The sequence below is a fragment of the Pipra filicauda genome, unplaced genomic scaffold, assembly GCF_003945595.2.
Source record: "Pipra filicauda isolate LSUMZ 115617 unplaced genomic scaffold, ASM394559v2 scaffold265_size1292809_pilon, whole genome shotgun sequence".
NCBI lineage: Eukaryota > Metazoa > Chordata > Aves > Passeriformes > Pipridae > Pipra > Pipra filicauda.
The window spans coordinates 495,975-508,278 of record NW_024104382.1 but is presented as its reverse complement, the minus strand read 5'-3'; the positions used below and the strand labels follow the sequence as shown (position 1 = coordinate 508,278).

General features: G+C 46.8%; 1 long non-coding RNA gene across 7 annotated transcripts in view; it reads left to right on the top strand.

The window, feature by feature from the left end:
• Positions 1-12,098, top strand: part of LOC114004183 — a 133,562-nt gene extending 121,464 nt beyond the window's left edge. For 3 of the 7 annotated variants that reach the window (XR_005563880.1, XR_005563878.1, XR_005563881.1), the window contains 2 exons: positions 1,986-7,047; positions 7,830-12,098. This is a non-coding gene — a long non-coding RNA (uncharacterized LOC114004183). The remainder of the gene's footprint in view (positions 1-1,985; positions 7,048-7,829) is intronic. The other 4 variants (XR_005563883.1, XR_005563882.1, XR_005563879.1 and 1 more) reach the window with 4 other exon arrangements.
• Positions 12,099-12,304: the final 206 nt, after the last annotated feature.

Genomic DNA, 12,304 nt, shown 5'->3' with positions numbered 1-12,304 from the left:
AAATGGCTTATGAGTTCTATGGCAGCTGCAAACAGCTTATGGAAGATGGTGGCAAGACAATATCCTGTAGTTTAGTTCACTTCTGCCTTCTCAAACTCCAACTTACATTTAAAACCAATCTAACAGCTCATCCAAGCAAGTATCCAGCCTTTTGCCTTTGTTCCTTCCACCCCTCCTCCTCTTGTTCATCTCATTTCATCCTCCCTCACCTGTTTTCTCTGCACCTGGCTCTGAGCTGCTCCAGGCCATGATGAGCCACCACACATTCCTGTCAGCAATTTCAAAGGATTTTTTGGATGTCAGTGCTTTTGGGGTGCTTTTCTCCAAAAATAACCTTTGCTCCAGTAGGAGTCCTGTGAGTTGGGAGGCACTGGTGACATTTTCAAAAGGACCTGTGTAGTGTAGGAGCTCAATGAACAGCAGTAAAGAGATGTGCCTTGATCCCTTATATGGTATTTAAAATCACTGCCTGCTGTCTTGATGCAATCCAGGCAGATGATTAAACATCTATATATGAGGATTTGCATTTATCTTCTGTAGTCCAAAGCAGAAAATGATCTGTTTGTGGAGACAGTGAGGTTGCTGTGTTTGTGGTTGCTGAATGAGTTTTCTGTTGGATTGGAAATGTAGTTTGGAGAGAAGTACTCAGGGGATAGAGATTTGGGGTGGAGTAAAAGTGTGGTTTTCCATCTGTTTGATCAGAAGATCAACATGAGTGTTTTCAGGAAATAACTTTCCTCCCCAGAAGAAGCAAAACTTTGAAGCAGATTCTAAAAGCCATGGTTTCTCTCCAGAACTGCCACAGACCAAGCTGTAGACCAGGGGTTGTGTGAATGTGAAGCTTCTCTAGAACTGCTGTATGGCTGACTAAACCAGCTAAAACCCTCTCCCTGAAGGCAATCACACTCCACTGAGGAACCACAGCACCGAAGGTTGTGAGCCAGGGAGAGGGTTGCTGGGATGTCTGAACAGGTGGAGCAGAGGACGGTTAGAAACCATCCAGTTATGGGAAATATGAGTCATGAAATCCATTGGATAAATTTAAATACATTATTCTAGCTTGGAGGAGGAGACCATCTGGGTAAGTAGAAGGATGTGTGTCTTGCTGAGGGGAGAGTTATTTCAAATGACAAAAGAACTGTCCTGAGCCTGAAAGACCTGCCAGACCCAAGATAAAAAAAAATATCTTAGAATTACACTGATTCAACGTTTGCATATCAAGAATCCAGCTAAGGGGCATAATGTTAAAGTATTTTTAAAAGACTTCTGCTGGTATTCACCAGCTGTATAAAGCAGGAAGTCGAGGAACTTTCATCAGAACTTCATATTATAATATCCCTTTTAGAGATTTTTAAAGAAATCTTGTATTTGAACTCCAAATTCCACGATGGCCCTGCTTTAAACAAAAAACTGGAAAAGAAATGGGAGGCTCTCCCTTCAGCCATATTGCAGTGGGCTCAGACAGGCTGGTAAGACAACCTGGCTTTTAACTCGGTTTTGAGAGCTAAGGCTCTGGTTTGCCACTTGGCTCATCCCTGAGGGTCAGGGTTAGTGGCTGGGTAGCCAGGTGGCCTCCTGATGAATGTCCCCCATCTGTGTTTGCCCAGGACCTGCTGCCACAGGACACAGAGCACACACAGCCTGGTGTTCTGGCTCTGCCTCCTGGCACTCACACTGGCTTCCAGCAGCAGGCACCCTGTGTGCTGCACTGTGCTCAGGGAGACTCCAGTCCAGCTCTATCCATTTTCACAAAGAGCAGCAGGTCCTCATGGCAGAATGAGACACATCTGGGAAATGGGAGAGGCAGAAGGAGAGAGGAGATGGGTTGACCCATGTAAGGATGGAGAGTAGGGTGAGTAGCTCATGATTTGCCCAACACTGAGCTGTAGTTGAGACTGAGGAAATGTGAGGGAAACAAGCTGAAAACAATGGCTCAATCCCTCTGGTCATGCTGATGGACTGATCATCTCCTGTCATCCTGTCAGGAATGACCTGCAGAGCTTGCTGGCACCACCACTTCTGGAAATCCTGGGACAACAGCAGCCCCCAGAGATCTGCCCCTGTGCCAAGCATGGAGCAGAGACTGCCAAGGTCTGCAGGGGGGATCCAGGTCTGGTGCCATGGCAGAACAGGACTTGCAAAAAACAACCATGCAGGTACTGCTGCAAAGGCCCCTGGGGCTTCCTCTCCACCCTTGCTTTAGACAGCCATGATAATTCTGAGTTTTATTATATTTTTTACAAGCATAGATCTCAAAACCCTATGGTACAGGCTCATCATTACCGTCTTACAGATGGGGTCGCTGAAGCATAAAGAAGGGAAATGACTTCCCTGGAACCATTAACTGGGCAAATGACAGGGCTAAAAATAGAGACCAACCTTTCATACGACACAACTGCCATTCCCATCTCAGAGAAGAGATGCCAAGGAAGTTGGTCAAAGCAGGTAACAACTATTTAACCCATGCAGAACCTCGATGCTCTTGGTAAGATGTTTTCATGAGATGCTCCACCAAGAACACTCCAATGAGCCAACACTTTTTTGGAGAAAAAATGGTTGACAGAAAGGACAGCAAGCCACATATGGCTGTAGTGCATGTCAATCACACAAAGCCTAATGTGTTCAGAAGTTCCAAATGCCTTTTAAAGCTAATGGTCTGTGCACTAATAGCTCCTGGCCCTGGCATCCAGGCTGGCAGCTGGTGCCCCTAATTGGTAGCCCCGAGGATGAGCACGTGGGCAGGCAACTGGATTTCAGGAGCAGCGAATGGATTGGGATCCCTGCCTTGCTAATTCCATCCTTCAGCATGGTCTTTAATCAAGATGAAAAGTCAAAAGACCACGAGGGGGTAACAAACAGCAGCTCTGCCCGGTTCCCGGCGTCCAGCTCGCTCAGACCTGACAGGCATTGCCAGGAACAGCCAGGACAGCAACAGCTCATCAAACTGCCTGAGCTGCAGCTGTTCTTCTTCCCTGTGGTGCCTGCTGGACAAAGCTGGAAATAGCATCAGAGCATGACACTCCTGTCTCCGGCCTTTTTGGGGATGCAGCGTCGATTATTTGAGGGGTGGATGTCAAGTCGTATAAAAGCTTCCAAACACCTCCAGCTAAGCCCAGCAGAAGCAAACAGCCTGACATGGGCTTGTAACACCTACTAGTGATGGCATTAGCACCCCTCCTCCTTTTCTCCTTCCTGGTGTCTGCCTGGTGGAGTGTGGAGGAGAATCACCCTGTAAGGCAGGGCCAGGGCAGAGAGAGCAAGAGCACTGAAATGGCTGAGGAAGGTTGTCAGGGAGCTGAAGCCGTTCAAGGAGGTGTCATGTATTGGTGAAGGCAGTGTGGAGTGATCCAGCCTGCAGCCAGAGGGTGGCTTGAAAGCTGGTGTGTTGCCTCAGCTTAACAGAGCAATGGGTACCACCTGTTTCTGTGACAAGGCATCCTCTGGTGTCTGTTTTTAACACAACAGTTAAAGTTTTGATGTTCCCTGAGAAGATTAACACAATTAAAGTTAACCCATTCCAACACCTTTTGCCTCTGTCCCCTCAAGAGCTGGGCTGGCTCAGACATGGGAGTTGCAAAGTCCCTGCAGCTGCTGAGAATCTCCTGCTGATGCTCTGCACATATCTAGCACCAGCTCCAGTCTCCTGGATGAATTGGAATAATTTCAGATTGAAATCTTTTGGGGAGACTCCTCCTGCCTACCTGACTGAGGTTCTGCATTCCCCAGTTCCTGTCAGACCTCAGAACTCCTATTATCTTCCCAGTAGCTTCTACCTATTTGTTCCAGATTGAGCAGTGGAGATTGGAGTGTCACAGTGAGATGCAGAAAGAGATCACCAGCTCTAAGCATACTCATCATTAACCTTCCCACCATTCTCCAGAAATATCCTTTCCCACTCGGCTTGTGACTGAGTCTGAACCTTGCTCCAGATGGCAGTGGGCTGAGGAGAGGAAATTTTCCTGCAGTCAGAGCTCAGAGATACACAAAAGAGGGAAATTGTGAAATTGCAATGACAGGGTTGTTTGGGTAGCTTGTGATGTTCTGGCTTTAGAGAAATCCATGCCTAATGTGCCTGCATGGCAAGGTAAACTAAAGACCATATAATTCTATTTAAGCTTAACACAACAGGAAGAAACCCATGTCTCCCTGACTCCTGGCTGTCTGCAGGCATTACAACTGGTTTCTACACGTGCTGCTCAGTCACTCCATGTTAAAGAGCTTAGGATAAAGAATTTCTGGGATTTGGTTACTACAGGGCTTAAAGGCCTGGCTCTGCCAGACTCACACTTTCTTTGGATGACCAGGCACAGCGTGACCGTTCAGGGTTCATGGAAGGGAGTGTCTCCATGGTCCTTGCACCACCCCATCCTTTCTCCCTGCTCCCCTCTGCTGTAAAGATGAATTTTCCTGCTTCTTTTTTGCTGGTTGTCACAAAACTGAGCCTGAGATGAGGGAGGAAACCCCTTCCAGAAGCCAGGCTGGAGCTGTGAACGGAGTTTGGTTCATGCAGTGAAAGGATAAGAACCTGGGATTTGGAGTGCTGGGGTGAACTGCTTGTTAGGCAAGACAGGCACAAGGGGCTGGTGCCTTATAGAGCTGGAGGCTCAACAAGGACTAAGGAAGCAGTTCCCAACACTGTGAGATGTGGTGCTGCATTTCTCTATCATGATCTGGTTGTCCCATAGGAGAGGCTGAATTCCTTGGAGCTGGTGGACACCAGGCACACCTTGAACTCTCTCCAACCTCTACTTCTCCTCTCTTCGTTTCTCCTGTTACTTCTCATCCATTGCATTTGTCACTGCATTTTGTCTCCCCACCTTCCCGCTTTTTCTCCTGATCTTTGCAGTCCTGTTTCCAAGCCTGGAACATTCAGGAATATTTGAGCTCAGCAAATATTTTCTCTTTTGTTCAGTGTGGGACTTCTTAAAAGGTTAGCTGTGTTTTAATGCAGCATCATGGGTAGCAGTGTGTTAAAGTTAGAGCATCGTATATTAAACATGCAAACAGATACTTTTCACAAAAGCTGCCTCATCTTTTGCTGTATATTAATAATGCAGGGAGTTCTAGATCATCTGTCCCTGTCAGTGCTGCTGCATTTTGATACACTCACAAGGACTGGCTGTTAGAGAGCAAAATACACGAGGATGTTCCCTGACCTTTTCTCTCCTCTGCACCTGTAAATTACAGAGATCCTGTACAGGCAACCCAGACTGCATCCTGGCAGCAATATTTTGGTAATGTCCACGTGTGGAGTCTGGATATAACCTAGTATGGAGTGAATGCTGTTCTGAAAGGTTATGTTAGTGCAGACCTCGGTGATCCCCTGAATTACTTATAGGATCCTCTTCTGTGCCAAACAGTGAAATCTAATACCCATTCACACTTCTGATCTCTGTCTCACATCCCTGCAGGCATCCATCACTGGACACAGTCCTACCTGGAAAACTGTAGGACAGTAGAAGGGAGGCAGCAGGGAACTGGGGAGTTTATTTAGTCCCTGAGGTTGCAGTGGGCTTCCACAGGACGATGTGGATTTTAGAAGCCTGACTCTGTGAAGTGGTGTATGTCTCCCATAACAACACTTTTTGTTGAAAAGGTAGGAAGGAGCTGCACTTCTGAGCTCCAAAAGTGGGCAGAGGCTGCACAGATGGGGTGGGTTGGCAGCCTACAGCTCCCAGCTACTGCTGAGACCCCCCCAGGGAGGGTGTCTCTCCTGTCTCTGCAGAAGTGACTCAGGCCCTAAGAACTTGGGCACTCTCCCTATGCCCTGCAATGTCTTTCTCTTCATGAAATTCAGCTCCCCTCATTTGGGTACCTGCAGGTGGCAGGACTGAAGTGGATGTGGCACCCCTTTTCACCATCATCCACGCAAACAGGGCTGGCCTTGGTGAGTGTTTGCAGGCTAACAGCGTGGAAATGTGGGGTCCAAGGGTCTCCCCTCCAGCTGGCAGGCACAGCTACCACCTGCCTGTGTGGGCAAACACTGGCAGCTGCCGTTGAAATGCTCAGTTTCCCTTGCTCCAAAAGCCATAGAGTTATTCCAAATGCCACAGTGACAAACACTCCTCCTTTAGCCTCTGTTATATTCCCGGAGTTGACGGTGGCAGCAGGAGCTCAGCTCAGGGAGGGGTATTCCCTTGTTCCCAGCTGGAGCTGTGCCCAGCCTGTGTGGGGTGAGCACAAGGAGAGCTGTGTCCCCAGGGGCAGCTCATGGGAGAGGTGAAGTTGCTGGAGAAGTGCCCAGCACCCATGGGCAGAGTCACAGCCAGGGCACCAGGAGCCAGACCCCCAGCAACAGCCTGGGTGGGGCGAGGGGTGACTTTCTGCAGGGAAACACTCTCTGGAACAACCAGGACAAGGACTGAGTCTCCCAGAGCCCTCCCAGGCACTGGTACATTATAGCCCCCAGACTGATGTAATTAATGAGACATCCTGCTTTATGTAATAATGTGTTTTGTGTGACTCACCCTAATGAACAAAAACAATACGATGTGCCGCCTAATGGGACTCCTGGTCCTTATGTCCCAGTGCTTGCTGTGAATTATTTAAGACATCTGGAGGGATTTGTGAGTAATGAAATCTCTGCTGATTCTGTCTCACCTCAGATGGCCTCAAAGGTCTGGTTCAGCAGCTTTGGTTCTGTTTCAGACTCGCCCTTCACCTGCACGATGTGCAGCTTGAAAATTTCCCCACGTTCTTGTCCTCTACTTTCACTTGGCTCTTGGCTGTGTTTCCCTTGCCCTTCCTCAGCTTAAAAAATAAGATATGCCTTTCCTTGTCCCATGTCTGCCTTGGGTGAGCTAAATCTAGGTCTGTCAGAAAGGAAGGGGATCTCATCCAGGGCAGTGTGTGCCAGGTGTGCTTAAACACTGCCTAATATTCAACCTCTTGGGTCTCACGACCCCTCTTCCTCGCAGGTGAGATCCTCAGAGCCAGAGAACCATAGGAGCACTCAGGGCTCTGAGTGCCCTTTCCTCATGGCCAAACTTTAGGCAGCCAAATGCACCTGGAGATCCTTTGAAAACATGGATATAAAGTCTGTCATGGGTAAGCCAATATGTGTCAGTCGAACCCATCAGCAGGCTCAAGGTAGGAAAAGTGGATGGGATGTACCAGCTACTAAACAGATTACATGATCTGTTGTAAATCAGAGGTTTGGTGGGTCCATGGTTGGTGCTTCTGTTGCAATAAAAATGTTTGTTGAAGGAAAAAAAAGGATGAAGAGAGGAGGAAGTACAGGACTTAGTGGTTTTGGTGTTCAAAGGAATGAGCAGATAAAGCATCTTCATGAAGGAGGAAGCTGACAACCACGTTACTGGTAGGGGTTTTTGTTTAATGTTTGTTTTGTTTGGGGTTTTATTATTAAAAAAAAATAAAAAAAATAAAAACCCAAATGAACAAACAAACAAACAAACAAACCAAAACGAAATTCCCATTCACTTATTCACTTTTTCACCCTTCTCATGGAGGTTGCATTGCACTCCTAGAATTTGAGGCTGTGTAAACACATTCTGCAGCCTTGGAATGAAGAGCCTGAAGGGAACGTTGGGAGGATTAAAGATTGCTTCCAGAGGATGGATGTGAGCAGACAGCTGGGATTTCCCAGGGCTGGGAGCTGGTGCAGAGCCTCAGCACTTTGTAGCAGCTCTGGATCTGCCGCTGCCAATGGCCAAAGGGAACAAACCCAAACATCTGCCACCCATGGCTTCTGACCAGAGAGGGGCAATCCTCCTCACTCCAGAGATGAGAGGCTGATGTAAAGCACTTCATGCCCTGCTTTTGCTGACATGAGAAGGGCACAGATGTGAGGGAAGTGTTTCTCTTTTTAGGAGCCTGCCCAAGATTACAAGCCCACGACAGAGCAATGGAGAGGGAACGAGTCTCCTTTGAAGGAAGTGACTTTAGAGGTTTTTGTGGAAGCCAAAGTGAGGTGGGTGTTGCAGTGGTGCCACGAATGGGGTGCTGACACAAACTGCAGTGCCACTGGACACAAATGCCCTGAGCTCTTGGCCCTTTCTCTCATTGGGTGCATGTTGCCTAATCCTAAAATATCTAACCTGTCATGCTCAAAAAAAGCAGTTTAGGGGGCAATCTGTCCTTAAAGAGCAGTGGCTGTTAGAAGTACACAAGTTAAGCAGGTGTGGTGGGATATTTTTATCCCCTTTCCATGAGTAGGAGGATTTAAGAACACTTCAAAAACAGAACCAATATTAGTTTTAAGTACAACGATTTAAATAGCTCATAATTTTTCTACAGCCATCAGAGGCCAGATTTTTGTAGGGTCCAAACCTTTGTCTCACATTTAAGGTCACAGAAAGAACTTTAAAGGAGGAGCCAAGGGGGTGTGAGTGGTCAAGGTGGGTGGTGGGAGCATGTCCTGGATGATGGCTTGGCTTTTGGCAGTGGTTATCACTATTAGTTAAAGAAGTCTGAAGTGTTTTTAATTCCAGCAGAATCCATATCAAGAAGAGTGGTAAAATCTACATCTCAGCTTTCCTGATGTTCCTGAGCCAGCGCTGTAAAGGATTGAAGGAATGACTCCATACAAATGGTCTTAATCAGACATCCTCCTATGATCACCTTCTCACTCCTCCTCTCATCAAACAACCCTCAAGAAAATTAACCTATCCTTGCATGCATAGTTAAAAAGAATGCAAATAATCATGTTAACAAGATTTATGTTTATTCTTGGTATAAATTTCCCCACTAGGGAAGTTTGTCTTAATCTCTACAACAGACTGCAAATGCTTTGGCCAGTAGATTGATGGGCTCTGTGAATTACCAGGCCTTAGTCAGAGGATGATTTGGCTCTTCTGCTCCCCTGAAAGCAATAGAAACATATGGGATATTATGGGAAGAAAATTTTCTTAAAAAAACTCCCAAGGCTCTGAGAACACCGTGATTGCTAATTCTTCCCAAGATGCAAAGTTTAAAAACAATTAGATGGAGGCACAAACTGTGCTGGCAAATCCAACTCCATGTGCAGAGTTTTCTCTTTGCAATTGCAAATTGAACGGTGAGTTGAAACTCTCCCCTGTGGAAAAGGGGAAAGCACAAAGGCTTCTGCCCCTCTAAAATCTTGTTTGTCTCTGTGGTGCTTACAGAGCCCTCATTAACGAAGTATTTAAGCATGTTACAACCTTACTGCAGCCCAGGAGAGCAGCATTCATTTTGCAGGCACAAATTGCAGTTACAGGAGCTGTGTTAACACTTACCTTGGCTCAGCTGTCCTGGGAGCAGCCGCCTGCAGCATCCCAAAACTCCAACCTTATGGGCAGGCTGTGCTGCAAACCCCATCTGCTGCTGGGGAAGGTAACAAGGATCCCTTGGAAAGATCCTTCTAAGATCCTTGGGCCATTTTATCTCCCCAGCCTCTGTCATTAGGAGACCCTCACACAGCAGATATGTGGGGGACAGGCACAGCCCTGGAGGCCCATCTGCCTGGGCAGAGACAAATATGTTCTTTCTGGGGGCTCTTAATCTTTCTCCATACCTATTTTTACACTCATTTTGTGCCTCTAAGTAACAGGGAGTAAAAGGATATAAAGTGACTTTAATATAATTGAGAATAAAGTCCTGTAGGTCCCAAGAGGTCTTAGCAAACTCATCAACACGTGCTAATTAGAGGTGCTAAAGTGTTTGTGTGTATGGATAATGCAGTTTCTGTAAAAAGATAATTTTCTATCAAAAAAAAATTAAATCAAATCAATGCATTTTGTCAAGAAGATTTAAGTGAAACATATCATTCCAGTCCAGTGGATCCAGATTGAACTATCTTGGCATATTAAGTCAAATCAAAACATGTCATTTGCAGTGAATTCAATATCTCTTTGTGTTTGCAGAGCTGGTTCAGTGCCTGCAGGAGCTGTAGGTCAGATCTTGTGTGACATCCTACTGCTGCCTGAGAGTGTGGTGGCTCGTGTCCCTCCCCAGGCTTCGTCTGGCCAGGCAGAAGAGAGGGACAGACAGTCCCCCCAAGGATCTGGGAGATGCTGTGTGGTTTTTTGAAGGCTCAGGTGGAGGTAAAGCTGCTCAGCAAGGCAAAACTTTTTGATTTATGTAGGTAGAAATGTTTCTAAACAAAACACGTTCAGGTAATCAGATTTTCTGATGGATGGGAGCTCCAGTTTGCAATATTCTCTAACCACAGTTGCCTATGACTCATACTTGATTTGCTTTTTCTTTAGGCAAAACTCCCTCTGTGCCACACCTTGCTGTGTTCTGGGCTGAACCAGCCCAGGCCAGACCAGGAGAGATGTGTTAGAACCCCCTTTTTTTCCCAAATCCCGAAATATTTTCAGATTCAGCCATATCTGGACTCCTTTTCTTTCTTCCTCTCCTAATTTTCACAGGCACTTCTGCAGCTGTAGACTTGCACAGATACTTGAAACCACACCATTTACAGCACCACTAATAACAGGTGTCTGCCAGACTCAGAATGAACAGTCTGTGTGCATCTTATGGACTGACAGTCAGATCTACCTCTAAGCTACCTTCTTTAAGTCCATGAAATCCTCTGGATCTCCGTGAATTTGCCTGAATATAAATCTGAAGCTCACTGTGCATGAATCAAGTTGAACCAGTCCACCTAATTAAGCAAGGGCTTCTCCCACCCACAACGTTTGCAAACACTGGTCGTGTCCAAGTGAAATGACAACTGATTTTAATCCAAGCTCTGCCCCCCGTGAACAGCAAAGCTCCAAGGGCTGCCCACAGGTTCTGGTTCTGTTCCCCAAACCATGGCATTAAAGCTGTGAGGGGTTGGGATGGCTGACAACCACTGGGTTTGCCTGAGCAAACGAGTGATGCTGACTTTCTCTCCCAGGCCCACTGGGTGCTGGGTGTGATTAAAGACAAGCCAAGAAGGACTGTGTGCTATTAATTCTATCGAGGAAATCTTCTGTGTTATGCATTAGATGTATGTGGTTTATTCTGGGGGGAGAGGAAATAGAAAAGCACCTTTGGTTGTGTTGTAACATCTGTGAGTACAGCTGGCTCTTTTTCTCTGTGTTCCACTTATTATGTGCAATTTGGATGTTTTCTTCTCCAAACTCAGATAACCAAAAAAACACAACACAGCTCTAAAGAGGAGAAACTTGCAGTGCTTGTTATTACCAGGGCAAAACTCCCACTCCTGTAGCAGAGACAGGAATGGCCAAGCTCTTATTCAGCCTTGGTTGTAATATCTGCTGTTATTTGTCAGCCTGCACATAATCAGGTAATTTAATGTAATTCCTACGCTTTCAATCAGGTCTGGTGAGCAGCTGGCAGAATTCAAGCCTACAGATTTTGTCTAATGGCACAGTCTGATTCCAGACCCAAAGCTGGCTGACAGTGCTGTCTCTGTGTCCACAGCAGAGCCCAGCTCTGCTTCTGCCACTGCAGCCTGGGCTTGGGAATGGGGAGACTCCAGGCTGGGATGGGATCACCTCCATCCTGCAGGCAGCCTCACCTGGATGGAAATGAGATTAAACACCTTCTCTCTTGTTAAATGGCTTGAACTGTGTCTTGCTGAGGAGAAGGAGCAAATACATGGGGATGAAGGAGCACAGATGTCTGGGGTTTGTATGAACTTTGCTCTATCTTGATTCCTAAGTTTGATCAAGAAATGTGATGTTCCATGTCTTATTTCTCCTGTCACTGAAAAGCAGCAACACGCCCCTTCCATGCTGAAGAAGATGTAAAGCTTAACTCCCAAATGACCATGAAATGGTTTAATGAAAAATAGTGAGGAAATTTGAAATGTTCATTATTGGGCAAGATTTGAGCATCCTTTTCCAGACAGCTGCTGCAAATTCAGGTTTTGCCTTTAAAACAGGGGAAGCCTTGTGTGTGTGCTGCCTGTGTGCAGAGAGGAAGGCAGACCAGCTCCCCCTGAGAAGTGTGGCTCCACCAGCCTCCTTGGGGAAGCACAGCCTGGCCCATCTGCTGCTCCAGAGCTGGGCTTTAATAGCTGGATCTCAGAACAGATGAGGTCTCCTTCCAGCCCTGCCTGGCTCACTGCTGCCTGAGCCCTCCTGTTTGCCCCTGGCTTTCCTCCTTGCCTGACTGGTGTGTCCAGCTCCAAGTTCAGGTGCCTGTCAGAGTGACAGGCAGCAGCACACACTGCTGGGGCTTTCAGGGCTTCAGGCAATGACGAGTCAGAAGGACTTGCTGCTCAGGGCTGTTTTATTAAGCAATAACTAAAGATGTGTAATATTTTCACGCCCTCTCCCAGGGGAGGGCTGGAGATGGTTTCTTGGTGTGTTGCATCAACATTACTTTTCTGAGTTGCAAAACACCCCAAGAAACAACCTGAGAGTTA